The sequence below is a fragment of the Spinacia oleracea genome, chromosome 5 (genome assembly GCF_020520425.1).
Source record: "Spinacia oleracea cultivar Varoflay chromosome 5, BTI_SOV_V1, whole genome shotgun sequence".
In the NCBI taxonomy this organism is placed as follows: Eukaryota; Viridiplantae; Streptophyta; class Magnoliopsida; order Caryophyllales; family Amaranthaceae; genus Spinacia; species Spinacia oleracea.
In genome coordinates, this window is record NC_079491.1 from 87,791,603 (window position 1) to 87,804,547 (window position 12,945).

General features: G+C 35.3%; 1 long non-coding RNA gene across 1 annotated transcript; it reads right to left on the reverse strand.

The window, feature by feature from the left end:
* Positions 1-1,382: 1,382 nt before the first annotated feature.
* Positions 1,383-9,634, reverse strand: LOC130460959 (uncharacterized). The gene is made up of 4 exons (XR_008921203.1): positions 9,418-9,634; positions 6,746-6,827; positions 1,799-2,238; positions 1,383-1,623 (listed from the first exon to the last, which is right to left on the reverse strand). It is a non-coding gene; the product is annotated as an uncharacterized lncRNA (long non-coding RNA).
* Between the last annotated feature and the right edge of the window lie 3,311 nt (positions 9,635-12,945).

The window sequence follows — 12,945 nt, forward strand, 5'->3', positions numbered from 1 at the left end:
ATAAGAACTTAAAGCTTGTTACAATTTACAATTTAGAGCTTGTTACAATTGATGTTCTAGTTTGTTGTTTCAGATTCAATAGATGTTTGGTTTAGGATCTGAATTTTGTGACCTCGTTCTTGTGAAAGATACTACTGATATCTATGTGCTAATATTTCTTCTCTAACAATCTCTATAATGGTCAGGTTTGTTGGTATGGCTTCTGAAAATGACAATGGCTCTCCTGCTAACAATGAGAATCCAAAAAAGTCAAGTCAAAAGACCACCAGAGGGCCTTCAACAGCCAAGTATATCATTGAAAAAGATGATGGACCATTTCCTCTACAATGAAATGAGCATAATTGTGCGATCGGAGAGTTCAAGAATAGATACACAGCCTACACCGGGTATATGGCATGTGCTAAGGTAAAGATCACCATTGCAGATTGGAGTCAGGTTGCAGAAGATACTAAGGAAAAATTGTGGACTGTTGTTAAGGTAAATAATTTAAATGTAGATGTAAATTAATTCTAACAAATGCAATTTTTTTTTTTGTTAAAATGAATTCCTTAACAAATCAGTTAAAACAAACAAAAAATGTTCATGTGTGATGATGATAAGAAAGAAGCAGTACTTAAGGATTGCAACAAAAGGTGGAAAGAATTCAAAACAAGATTGACACGAGAAGACTTCACAAGTGAAGAGAAAGAGAAAGATGCAGTGGAGGACCCGTTGTCAAAAAAAAGAAAAAAAAAATGTAGTGGATGACCCACCATGGGATCTGTATGTGGGCATTGACGAGGATGATTGGAAAGAGTTTAAAAGACAACGTGAAAGTTATGAATTTAAGGTGACTTTTAGTTTTATATTTGTGATATGCACTTTACTTTGTTTGATATGACGGAATGAAAATCCTTGATTTGTGGAAAGCATTGAATGAGTCATTAGGATTGAAATGCTTAGCTTTGATATGACGGTGCTGCATTAAAGGAGTTGTGTGACAAGTTAGGCTTCAGTTGCTAACTTAGGGGGAAAATATCAGCTAAGTAATATGCTGCATACTTGTTGCTTATTTTTGCTAAGTTTCAGAAACTTGTAGTAATGTTTTCGAATTTCCTTGCATGCTTTTTTTGGGGTTTAATGTAGAACCTTGCCATGAGATTGTGATACTGCTCAAGTGCTGATGAACTGGCTTTAGTATTCTTCATATTAATGTAGTCGTGCTAGTAATTTGGTTTGGGTTCTCAGTAAGAATGTTTTGGCATAAGATTCATAACTCATTTTTAGCACTGTACTTTGAATGCTTCTGGTAATTTTCAACCTCCTGTGCTGCATGCCACATATCTGCGTGTTTGTGGAGAACCAGAACAATACTTCAAAGTATATACGTTTTGATGGTTCAGATTCAGATACAGTTAAGTCTCAGTACTGGCAAACAGGAATCCAATTAGGTGGTGCTGGGTTTATGTTTACTGCAGGAGCAGCGTTAATATAGTTTTTCAGTTATTGCCTTTTTAGCTGAAGCCGTTGAAGGCTGGACGACATGTTGCTAGTAGAGGGAAGATTCTGGTCTGATCCAGTTAGCTCCTGGCATAACCCGTAGCTCATTTCGTTTGCATTTGCCCTGCATCTGTCCTGTAGAATCTGCAATGTCAAGTTAGCCTATCAGTTACAACTGACCACAATACCACAAAAGCCCAACAACCAACATAACACACCCAAACCTAACAGCTTAAATATAACAAGGAGTTAAGCTCATTAGACACTCTGGCTACAACTCGAAACTGAATTGCTTTAAACAAATCAGTAGGCTACTTACAATGATTGTTGTAAACCTTATCATTCCTATTAAGCCATATAGAGTACACTATTTCAGCAAAGAAAGGCACTATCAGCTTCTGCCTTTGCCCCCTTTCTTGCAGACCTTAGTGATCCAAGTTAACTCAGCTGAAAACCCCTCAGGAGCTCTATGAAACTGCAACAAAGACAAAACTTTCCCCCACACCTGAGCAGAAAACCCAGAGCTAAGGTCCCGTTGTTTCATTGTTTCAGTTTTGGGTTTTCTTTATTCGTGTGGCTGGTTCATCTTCCTTCCCTCCTTGAGTCCTTGGTCTAGATATTTCTCCTTTCAGAGCTCCCGACATGGCTTCTTCTCTTTTCTGTGCTTTTAATGTGCCCCTTCTTCTTCTGCTATCTCTTTTGTGTAACTTTTTTTTGTTTCAGTTTCGCCCCTTACCCCTCTATTTCTTTCTCTTCCTTCTGCAATCATGAATTAAAAATTATCAAAGGAGACAGATTTTTAAATCTCTGGTTCAATAATCTTCGGGTATAGACATTTTTCTATTTATCACTCATATTATTGATTTTGGTGAATTAGCCAAATCTTTGAGTATTATTTTTTTGGAGATTATGATTTTCTACCTGATTGAATTGTACAGTAGATGCGGATTATCCTTTGAGTATCTGATTTGATAATCTGAGTATTTAACTTTTTGTTTCTCACTGATGTTTGAACTATTTAAATTTATGTTTCTTGCTATTCATTGCTTGGGTATAAGCTTAGGAGCTCACGAGTTTTTTTGCTTTATTTCATTAGTTTGGCTCTCGTATAGCTGGTGTACTTGGTTTATTTGTACTGTACCTAATTTCAGTACATTTCCTAATACGATGTTTATATATGTGTCGAGGAATTGGTTTTGGTAATGATTATCTCCATTAATAACCAGCAAAAAAAATGTATACCATGTTGATTCTAGCAAGTGATCATTGTTAATTTGTTCTCTGTGGGATGTGTCTTGTGAGTTGTGACTCTTGTCCAAGTGCGTGTGCTATATATTCAAGAGTTGAAACTAGAGTCTAAAAAATGCATCAGAGGATAAGAGTACCAGTTTTTAAAAAAGTTGAAACAAAAAACTAAACAGTTTTAATAAAACAGAAATCCAAAACTAAAACCAGTTTTCAGTTTTTTAAAAACTAAAAACTGAAAACATAAAATGGCACCGAACGGGCCCTAAAGAAGAGGTGCTCCACTGATTCAGAATGCATACCACACAGTTAGCAGCTAACAGAGTAGTTAGCCAAGGAATAGAGGAAAGAAAAGCTAAAAATTGAACCATGTTCCATTGCTGTAAACAACTAGACTCCTACAGGACAAAACAAAATAAAAAACTAGACTCCTACAAACAAAACAAAAGCCGGGCAAAAACTGGCTCAACTAAGAAAAGAAAACCTAAGAACTACAAAGTCAACGCTGGTCAACTATGACCAGAATTGACACCTTAATGCACTGCAGCACCGGAACTCTAACACATCCCTTGCCTGCTTCACTGACCAGCCTGCAAAATTACCTTGAAAAAATAACATCAAGCTTGCTGAAACGGCAAGAAATAATATAGCATTAGAGGTCAACTCTGGTCCTGAAGAAAAGTAACAACAGACTTCAGCAACCAACACCACCCATACAACCCAAGAACAACAAATTGAAACAAAACTATAAATCTATAATAGCAGCATTATAACCCAACATGCCAAAACAAAAACTGCAGTAGACCAGCAAAAAAATTGTCTACTGTTGCCTGCATGTTTTTAAATTTTATATTGATTACTTTTTTGTATCGTGTAAGCCATGCGTCTTTTTGACCATCTTCTTTTACAGGCTATATGTGCAAGAAATAGAGAAAACCAAGCTAGAAACGAGCACCCCCATCATTTGGGTAGTGGTGGATATGCAACAAGAGAAAATCAATACATCAAAGAGCAAATTAAACAGTCCCTTTTGTCAGGTTCATCATCTGAGAAACCCACATTGACTCCGAGACCTCGTCATGAGAGCTGGACCGAGGGAAGAAAAGACAAGACGGGTAGGATCACAAACAAAAAGACTCAAGCGATAGTAGATTTGATAGTAAGTATCTCATTTCGGTTAATAAATAAAGATAATGTATTTTTTCAATAAGGATTTAATTATGCATTATTAATCATTTGATTTTCTTACTTTGAAATAGTATGAACTGATGGAAAAAGAAAAGTCAGGCGAGTTCAAATCTGTTAGAAGCTATGATATCTTGACTGAAGCGCTTGGTAATGCAGAACATGGTGGACATGTTAGGGGAGTTGGAGGGAGAGCAACTATTACCTCAATTTTTAAAAGGAAGAAGCGAAGTTGTCAAAATGAAGGAGTATTTACATATGCGCAAGTGGAAACATTTGCTCGTCTTATCACAGAACAAGTAAGGGACCAAACAAGAGCTGAAATGAGAGTTGTTGCCCTTGACATACTCAAATCTTGCGGTGTAAAAGTTCCTACTGATGTTGAGGTGGATATGCCCCTACATAACCTTAGTAGTTGCCAGTCAGTCCATGTTATTGATCAGCTAGTTAGTACCGATAAGCCGACTGATATTGATCTGCTAGTTAGTACTGATAAGCCGACTGATATTGATCAGCTAGTTAGTACTGATAAGCCGACTGATATTGATCAGATTGATCGTGCTGATCTTGACCCATTCACAAACACATCTAAGGTATTTACCCACTTTATTTATTATGCATAAATTGATATCGTAATTGTATTTATAATTGATCCCAAGCTTTGAAAAAATCTACCTACAGGACGAACTTCCTTGTGAGCTTATGGTCCTTGATGATAATCTTGGTTACCGAAATGTGGCAACAGGGATATTATGCCAAAGTCAACCAGGGGAGCTTATTCATAATGTCCCATTACTCGCAGATCATGTCAAAGTCACTATCGTTCACGTACTTGATAGAGAGGAACATACACCTCTACCTTTACCCTTTTTCGGACATGATGCACTAGGGGATCAAGTAGAAGGGAGTTGGGCTCAATGGCCTAAAAAACAAGTCAAATTGTCAAAAGAGGTAACTTTCAAACTTAATTTATAAACAGATCATAATACATATATGCTACACGCATAATGCATATATACTACACTCAATTTTTTTTTAATTTTCTATTTTTTTCTTGAAAAATTAGAAAGTCAACCAAGAACCTGCAAAGAATAAGATTGAAAATAAGCACGAGGGTAATGACCTTGGGTCAGCAGTTAGATGTCGCGAGAAGGGGAATGATGATGAAGGCATCCCAATTTTTCTAGTTTCTAATGCCACCTACTTGGCGTTGCCCCAAAGTTGTAAGGAGTTGTACAACCTATACAAAAATCTAGAGTGTGACTTCACTATTGATGTTGATTTTGAAGATGACGTATTTTTTATTCCCGCGCAAGAAAGTTTCACTGCTTATATCGTTGGTGAAGATCTCAAGAACTTGCTTAACATGAGCTATCTAAGTACATCATGTGTACATATTTGGATAAGGTAAATATATATATTTATTACTTTTTTAACCATCGGTATCCACGTAGAATAATAACTATTAATATACAATTGGTGTAGATTTTTGCACAACCATTGCAAGATGAACAAAACTCAGGGTGAAATCGGGTTTTTTTGTCCGAAAAAGCTTTCTATGGTAATACGTCGATCTGCGACGGTTACAAGCTATTTGACTCATTCAATATCCAAGTAAAGTAAGAAGCAATTTATACTCATCCCCTTCCATCAAAAGTAAGTGTTTTAAGTTGTTATTGTGCTCAATATCATAAATCTAAATTTTTTCTTTTGCAAAATATCATTTGAAAATACAAATTTTTTTTGTGAAGATCTCATTGGATGTTGATACTACTTTGCCTTCAAAGAGGAGAAGATTTCTTGTTCGCTTCAGCAGGAGTTGGATTAGATAGCGTGCAAGTAAAAGGACATATATCTATGTAAGTTTTACATTAGAATAAACTTCTCTGTTCTCTTTCTTAAACTGGTTTTACTACTGTCAAAGTCCTGTCATTTTACTGCTGTTTTTATGTTGGCTATAATCTGAATGTTAGCTGTGTTGTCCGGCCTATGGGATAACTGTTGAAACAAAACCAGCATCGCAATAACCTTTACACCAGCATCACACCAGCACTATAAACAAAACCAGAAATGCTTTACTATAACTGCACTATAAGTCTATAATCTTTACAGCATACTTGACGAATCAGGGTTTTAGGAAATTTACACATTGGTTTTGTGAGTTATGATTGATGTTTGGCTGTTTGTTAGAATGGCTAATCCTGTCATGAAGAAATTTCTTCTGATTAAGTGAGAACACAAGGTAATGGTTTCCATTGGATAATCACTTTGTGTCTTGTTCTTCTATATTGGTTTCAGAGTGTGTTTGAGTAAAGGAGAACGACCCATATTTTCCTGAACACAGCTGAATTAGGTTATGGTAGATATTCTTTCGTCTGCCTGTACCCAGAACACAAAGGAAAACACAAATTTACATTTAGAACTTGCAGTACCTGCCAGAATCAGTTCAATCTCAATGCAGACCATCAAATGCTTTTGTTATTGTGAGGAAAGTGATGATTTGTGAGCCTCAAGACGCTTTTTAAACCAAAGAACAGTATGATGCACAATATTTCAAGGCTGTAATAAGGTTGTAACTTAATAATGAAAACTGGTATTAATGTATATGACACTAACAATGTTATCTGGATAATATAAAAAATGCATTGGATCAATTAGTTGGTCTGGAATCGGTTTACTATGCCCAAGCATAGATTCATAGTTTGGCTTGTTATGCTTGGGAGGTTGCAGCTTGAATGTGGCTGATGTCCTTTAATTTACTTGTTATGCTTTGGTAGTGACTAGGCTTGAAATGCAATAGGCTTGAAATGCTTTGGCAGTGACTAGGATACTATACCTTTCATTGAGTAGATAACGCAACCCAGGTTCCCAACTTTGTAATGCTCTGCTGATCCCCAAACGGATTGCATCAACTTGCCCTGTTTCAGACCCCAACCATATTAATAATTTATCTTTTCACCTGACACAAACAAGTTTCAGAAAATATAAATTTCAAATGTGTGTCTCTACGTTTCAATAGTCAAGTCTGTTCAGATACAGCTACCCCAGTTCAGATAAACATACATAACACTTTACCAGGAGAAAATAACGAAGTGGTGTAAATGGAGCTGTCCTTTAATTATGCATGTATCTGATATATCTGTTCAGTTTCAAGAGTCTTCAAATGACTGATACATGCCACGCAAGTGATTAACCGTGTTTCAAGTGTCTACAACTAATAATACTTGGAACAATTGTTTTCATGTTTAGGAGTTATCGGACTTGGCAAGCCAACAACAAAGGATCTCGAAAGTCTCTGAGATGGAAAGAAATTATAGTAAGATTTAATTAGTTTGATTATTATTTTTATCGTCATTTATTCATATATATGTTATTCTTTAATTTAAAGTGTATTATATTTGTATCTTAGTGTTCTCGTGAACCGGAAATGCTTGAATGTGGCTATTACGTCATGAAGTACATGCATCAAATAGTTTTACTTGGATTACAAAGTATTAGTAATGTGGAAGAGGTACGTGTACATTTATTTTTGTTATTATTTTATCTCAGCGGTTACTATACATGTGCTAGCTTTTATCCAAACTTTACTAATTAATACATTATTTTGTTGAAGTACAGATATTTTCTCCAAACCCGTACACTCAAGAGGAGATTGATGATGTTCGAGAAAAATGGAGTAGATATTTTATTAGTAATTGTTTGTAGCCATTTTCTAGTTTTCAGAGATAGAAATTAGGTTATTTTTTGGAATACAATTATTTACAATTGTACGTTGAACCAACTTTCTTGTTTGAATTAATACAAAAATATTTTCGCAATTCTGCAAATCTCAGCTCTATTTATGATTTTTTTTGAATTTAATACGTACGTAGAAATAATTTAAATTAGGGAGAACAAAATAAAAAAATAAAAATAAAATAAAAACATAATACACACTTTAGGTGTCGCTTCCTATAATTACATGCGACTCCTTATGGTCAATGAATATATTTTTTTTTTTAAAATAATACTTTCAGTGTCGCCTTTTGGTATAATAGGCGACTCAAAATGGTTAAAAAATTTTAAAAAATAATTCGGAAAATACTTTTCGTGTCGCCTGTAACATTAAGAGGCGACTCTAAAGGTAATTAGCTTAATAAAAATAATTGTGCAAAACATCTTTAGTGTCGCCTCTTAGTATATTAGGCGACTCGATTATTAACAAATTTAATAAAAATTTCCGAAAAATATGTTTTTGTGTCGCCTATAAACTTTAGAGGCGACTCGTATAATTAAAAAATTAAAAAAATTATTCCGGAAATTATTTTCCGTGTCGCCTATAGAGATTAGAGGCGACATTAAAGGTTAATTAATTCTTTTAAAATAATTAAAAAGTACCTTTCGTGTCGCCTCTTATTATAATAGGCGACTCGGAAAGATTAATTAATAAAATTAAGTATTTTGAAAAATATATCTTCAGTGTCGCCTCTTCCATAACAGGTGACACGTATAATAATATTCGTGTCGCCTCAAAGGGGCGAATCCAAAACACTAAAAAGTTTTAGAGTCCCTAGCTTCAGAGTCGCACCATAGACGACACTAAAGGGAATTTAGAGGCGACACGAAAAGGTGTTTTTGTAGTAGTGGCTTGCATCCACAAATAAAATAGTCACACTTTCTTGCATCTCTACAACATCTGGTTGGGTTTGTGACTGCACTACCGTACATCATGACCTATGCAGAACTTGCCTACTGTGTAACACACATGAATTAGTCTTTTTTATAGACCTGGTTTAACATAGGTTAAAGTATCTAACATTTAGCATCTGAAGTTGTTCTTTTTCCCCCTTTTAATTTTGCTTTTGTTTTTGTTTTTTCAGAATAAGCTGTGCTTATCACCAGTTCAAATGCCTGGTATTGTGTGGGTTGAAATTAGAAGCCCTTATTCTCTTCACTGCATAAAACATGAAAAGAACCTGACTTCTGTGGAGAGTAGATACAGCCTAGATTGAAGTAGAACAAATACCAATCCAGTATTTGTCAAGTACAAATATCATGACAGAAGAACAAATCAAAGCAATTACATTTGACTCGTTACAAAATTCTCAATTGATAAGATTTTGACTTTGTAAAAAACATAGAAGACTTGCTACATCCTTTAAATCACCAAAATTCAACATAAATAAACTTAATCAAACCAGCTCAATCACTATGCTAAATTTCATAATTCATAAGATTTAAATATGATAAGAAAAAATTCATGTACAACTAACAAAATCCATTTCAAATCAAACAAATTACAAAATCAAACAATCTGAACCCTGCATACATCAACACTGAACACAATCTCAATTCGAACAATAAACAAAATTAGAAAAATCAAAACAAAACCCTAAAAAATCAAAAACTAAGAGAAATTAACCTTAATTACACAAAAAAACACTAGAATCGAAATTTTCAATGCAAAGCATCAGATTAGAAGCACGAATCGCCAAAAAAAAACGGAAAATAAAAAATTGAAGAACAAACCTGAATTAGTTCAATATAGAGCAACCGCATGTGATGTTTGTGCTGTGGCGGGTGGAGAGGAGGACCGACGCGGCAGGAAGAGGAAGAGCTCAGCGACGGGGGGGAGGAGGACCGACGCGGCAGGAAGAGGAAGTGCAGCGGCGGCGTGATGTGTGTGCTGTGTTTTATTTGTTTTGAGTTGCGCGGCAGAGAAAAACCAGATATGGAGGAAGGAGGAGGAGCGGGAAAATGAAATAAAATGAACTGCTTTATTTTTGGTAACCTATTTTGTGCAAACTCTATTCTTACAAAAAATTTTGTGCGGCTTATTTTTAAAGCCCGCACTTGAGTTTAAAGCCCGCACTTAAACTCAAGTGCTGCTAATTTTTTTAAATGAGCCGCACTTGTGGAAATATATTTTTGCTTTTTTTTTTTAGTGCTCTCAAGTGCTGCCAATTTACTAAATGAGCCGCACTTGAAGGGAAGCACATGCCGATTTTTCTACTAGTGCATGGAGAATGTGTGTTGATTTCACCAACCTTAATAGAGTGTGCCCAAAAGACTTATACCTTATCAAGGGGAAAACTAGGTCGTCACTAGTCTCTCCTAATCAAACAAATTACCTAAACTAATCACTAAACACAAGTAAAGCGATAAGTAAGGGTCGAAATCCACAAGGACTAAGGTGCACTAATTTATGCTAATCAATCGATAAGCTAGGTCGGAACTGGGTTTTGGGAAATCACTAATCGAATAAAACTAAACTAAGAAATCAAAAGTAAACGAGATTAGGGAATGGGTCAAGCAACAACAAATCAAGGATGGACATAAAAGAGCTAAAAACGGGGAATATTAACAAGCACTACATGAATAGGCGTTGAATTCACAAATAGCTGCAACTATCTCCCAACGTGCGAGCAATTTCCCTAAGCATTAAGGATAAACTCCCGTTCTACCTTATCATACCCGAGGTAAATCAAAATCTCAATTCAACACATAATCAAGTTTAGGTATTTAATCCCTTTCCAACCCAACTAGATTACTCCAAGCAATCATGGAACACTTAATTGATCAAGTTAAATGCAACACGTATTGGAAATGCCTAAACATGCAATAATTTAATCATGAAAATCCCTAAAATCCAATCACAAATGCCCAAACCAATCAATGTTGAGTTTTCACCCAAACCATAACCAATAAACTACTACATAATCATAAAAATATAAAATTTAACGAAATTAACAAATAAAAACATGATTCTGAACATTAATAACAACTAATCTAAACATGAATCATTAAACTAAACAAAAACAATTAAACTAATTAGAACGATAAATGAAACAATAACTAAAGAAATAAAAGAGAAGAGAGAGCAAGAAATTCTCATTAAGTGAAGCTAAGGAGTTGTTCAAATCGCTAGATTGCTCTTTCAATCATCCAAAATCCAAGTTTTCCATTAATTTTCCTCACTTTTTCTCTCTTCAATAACTAAGCATAAACCCTAAACCCTAAGAAAAAGACTAATTATGTATATGGTTTCCCTAAAATTGGTCTAAAAGTTCTATTTATACTAGGCTAATAAAAGAAGAAAAACAAAAAAAAAAACAAAGGAAAATAAAATAAAAAGAGAAAAATGAAGAAAAGAAAAATCTGAAAACTAATTTTTAAAAACAAAATAAAAGGAGGGAAATTAACAAAATGGAAAAGAAAAATGAATCAACAAAACAAGTCGCTGCTCCCTCTATCAAAAACTTAAAAACAATCAGGCCATTTTCAACTCCCAGGCCCATCAAACCACACCCGCATTTTGTCTTCTTCGTTTCGACATCCACCCCTTCGCACTCCCTCCTTTGCTGCTCTCCTCCATAAACAATCATCAACCATCCAATCTTCGTTGATACTCTTATGTTGCGATCCCCTACTTCACGAATTCGCTGCACCCTCCTCCTTTTCGCTGCACCGCACCGCCGTTCAGCCATTATCCTCCACCGTTAATCTTTAATCATTCATCAATCCACAATCGATCATGACTTTCAATCAAATCGCAACCCTTGATTTCACCCAGGTACGACGGCCTACCAAAGTCACCAACTTCAACCACGAGCGCAGCCACGTGACTTCATTAATTCCATACAACAATTGAGCTTCCAAAAGTTCGATCGAACTTTAATGGAGGTTCGGGCGAACCCCATTGAGTTTCGACCGAACCTCAAACTTGCAGGAACTTTTCTAAATTTTGGGTTCCGTCGAACTCAATACGGGTTCGATCAAACCCAATTACTCTGTTTTTTTTCTCTATTCTTGGATAATAATGGTTGCGTTTTCTGCTGTTTTGGTGTTGTTGTTGGTTGTGTGTTGTGTAGCTGTTGTAGTTGTTGTTGATGACAATGGTGGTTGTTGTTGGTCATTTTTGCGACGTGAACCAGTTGCGGGTAGCTTGGAGGTGCGTGGCTGGAGTGGTAAAGGTGGGAAGGCGAGTGGTGGCTGCTTAGGCTGAAGTGAGAGAGGAGAGGTGGTGTAGGATAAGGTTGATGTGTAGTGTAGGTTAGGAGATTGGGACTGCAGCTTGCAGGCTTCTGGATTGTCCTTTAAAGCCAAAATTGACTTGTGTTGACCATGTATAATGTGATTCGCTCATCCTCATATTCCGAAACAAAAAACGCTTACCAATTTACTTACAATAAAACACGGGGAGAATCACAAAATAAAAATAGAAACGAAAATAAATAAATAAATAATAATAATAATAATAATAATAATAATAATAATAATAAATTTAATAACTAAATAGAGGAAAATAGAAAATAAATAACGAAAAGTAAAATAATTAGACTATAAAATTATCGAAACAAAGAAAATAAATAAATTATGAAAATAAGTCCTAAAAACTAATAAAAACAGATTAAAATATTAGTTAACCTATAATAAAATAAGAAATAAATGCTAAAAGGGATAATAATAGATTAAAAAATAAGAAAATAATCTAGAAAAATACCTAAAAACTACACCTATGAGTGACATAAATGTCACTCAGCAATACCCTCTGCAACAAATCGACAGGCTGGTAGACTCAACCAGTGGGCATGCATTGCTAAGTTTCTTAGATGCCTTCTCGGGATATCATTAAGTCAGCTTGCATAAGTAGGACAGGAAAAATACATCCTTCATCACAGATACAGGAGTATTCTGCTATAAGGCAACGCCGTTTAGGGTAAAAAACATGCAGGGGCAGTATATCAGAGGCTGGCCGACAAAGTTTTCGACGACCAGAAAGCAAGGAATGTAGAGGTCTATGTCGATGACTCAATAGTGAAAAACCGTTAAGCAAAATATCATGTCGATGATTTACGAGAGACGTTTGGGACGTTAAGAAAATAATAAATGAAGTTGAACCCAAAAAATGCGTCTTCGGCGTAAAGTCATGAAATTTTTTGGCTTTCTAGTCAGCGAAAAGGGCATAAACGCGAATTCGGAGAAAATAGATGCAATTATTAGCCTACCACAACCCAAATTCTAAAAGATAGACAACGACTGACTGGAAGGATGGAA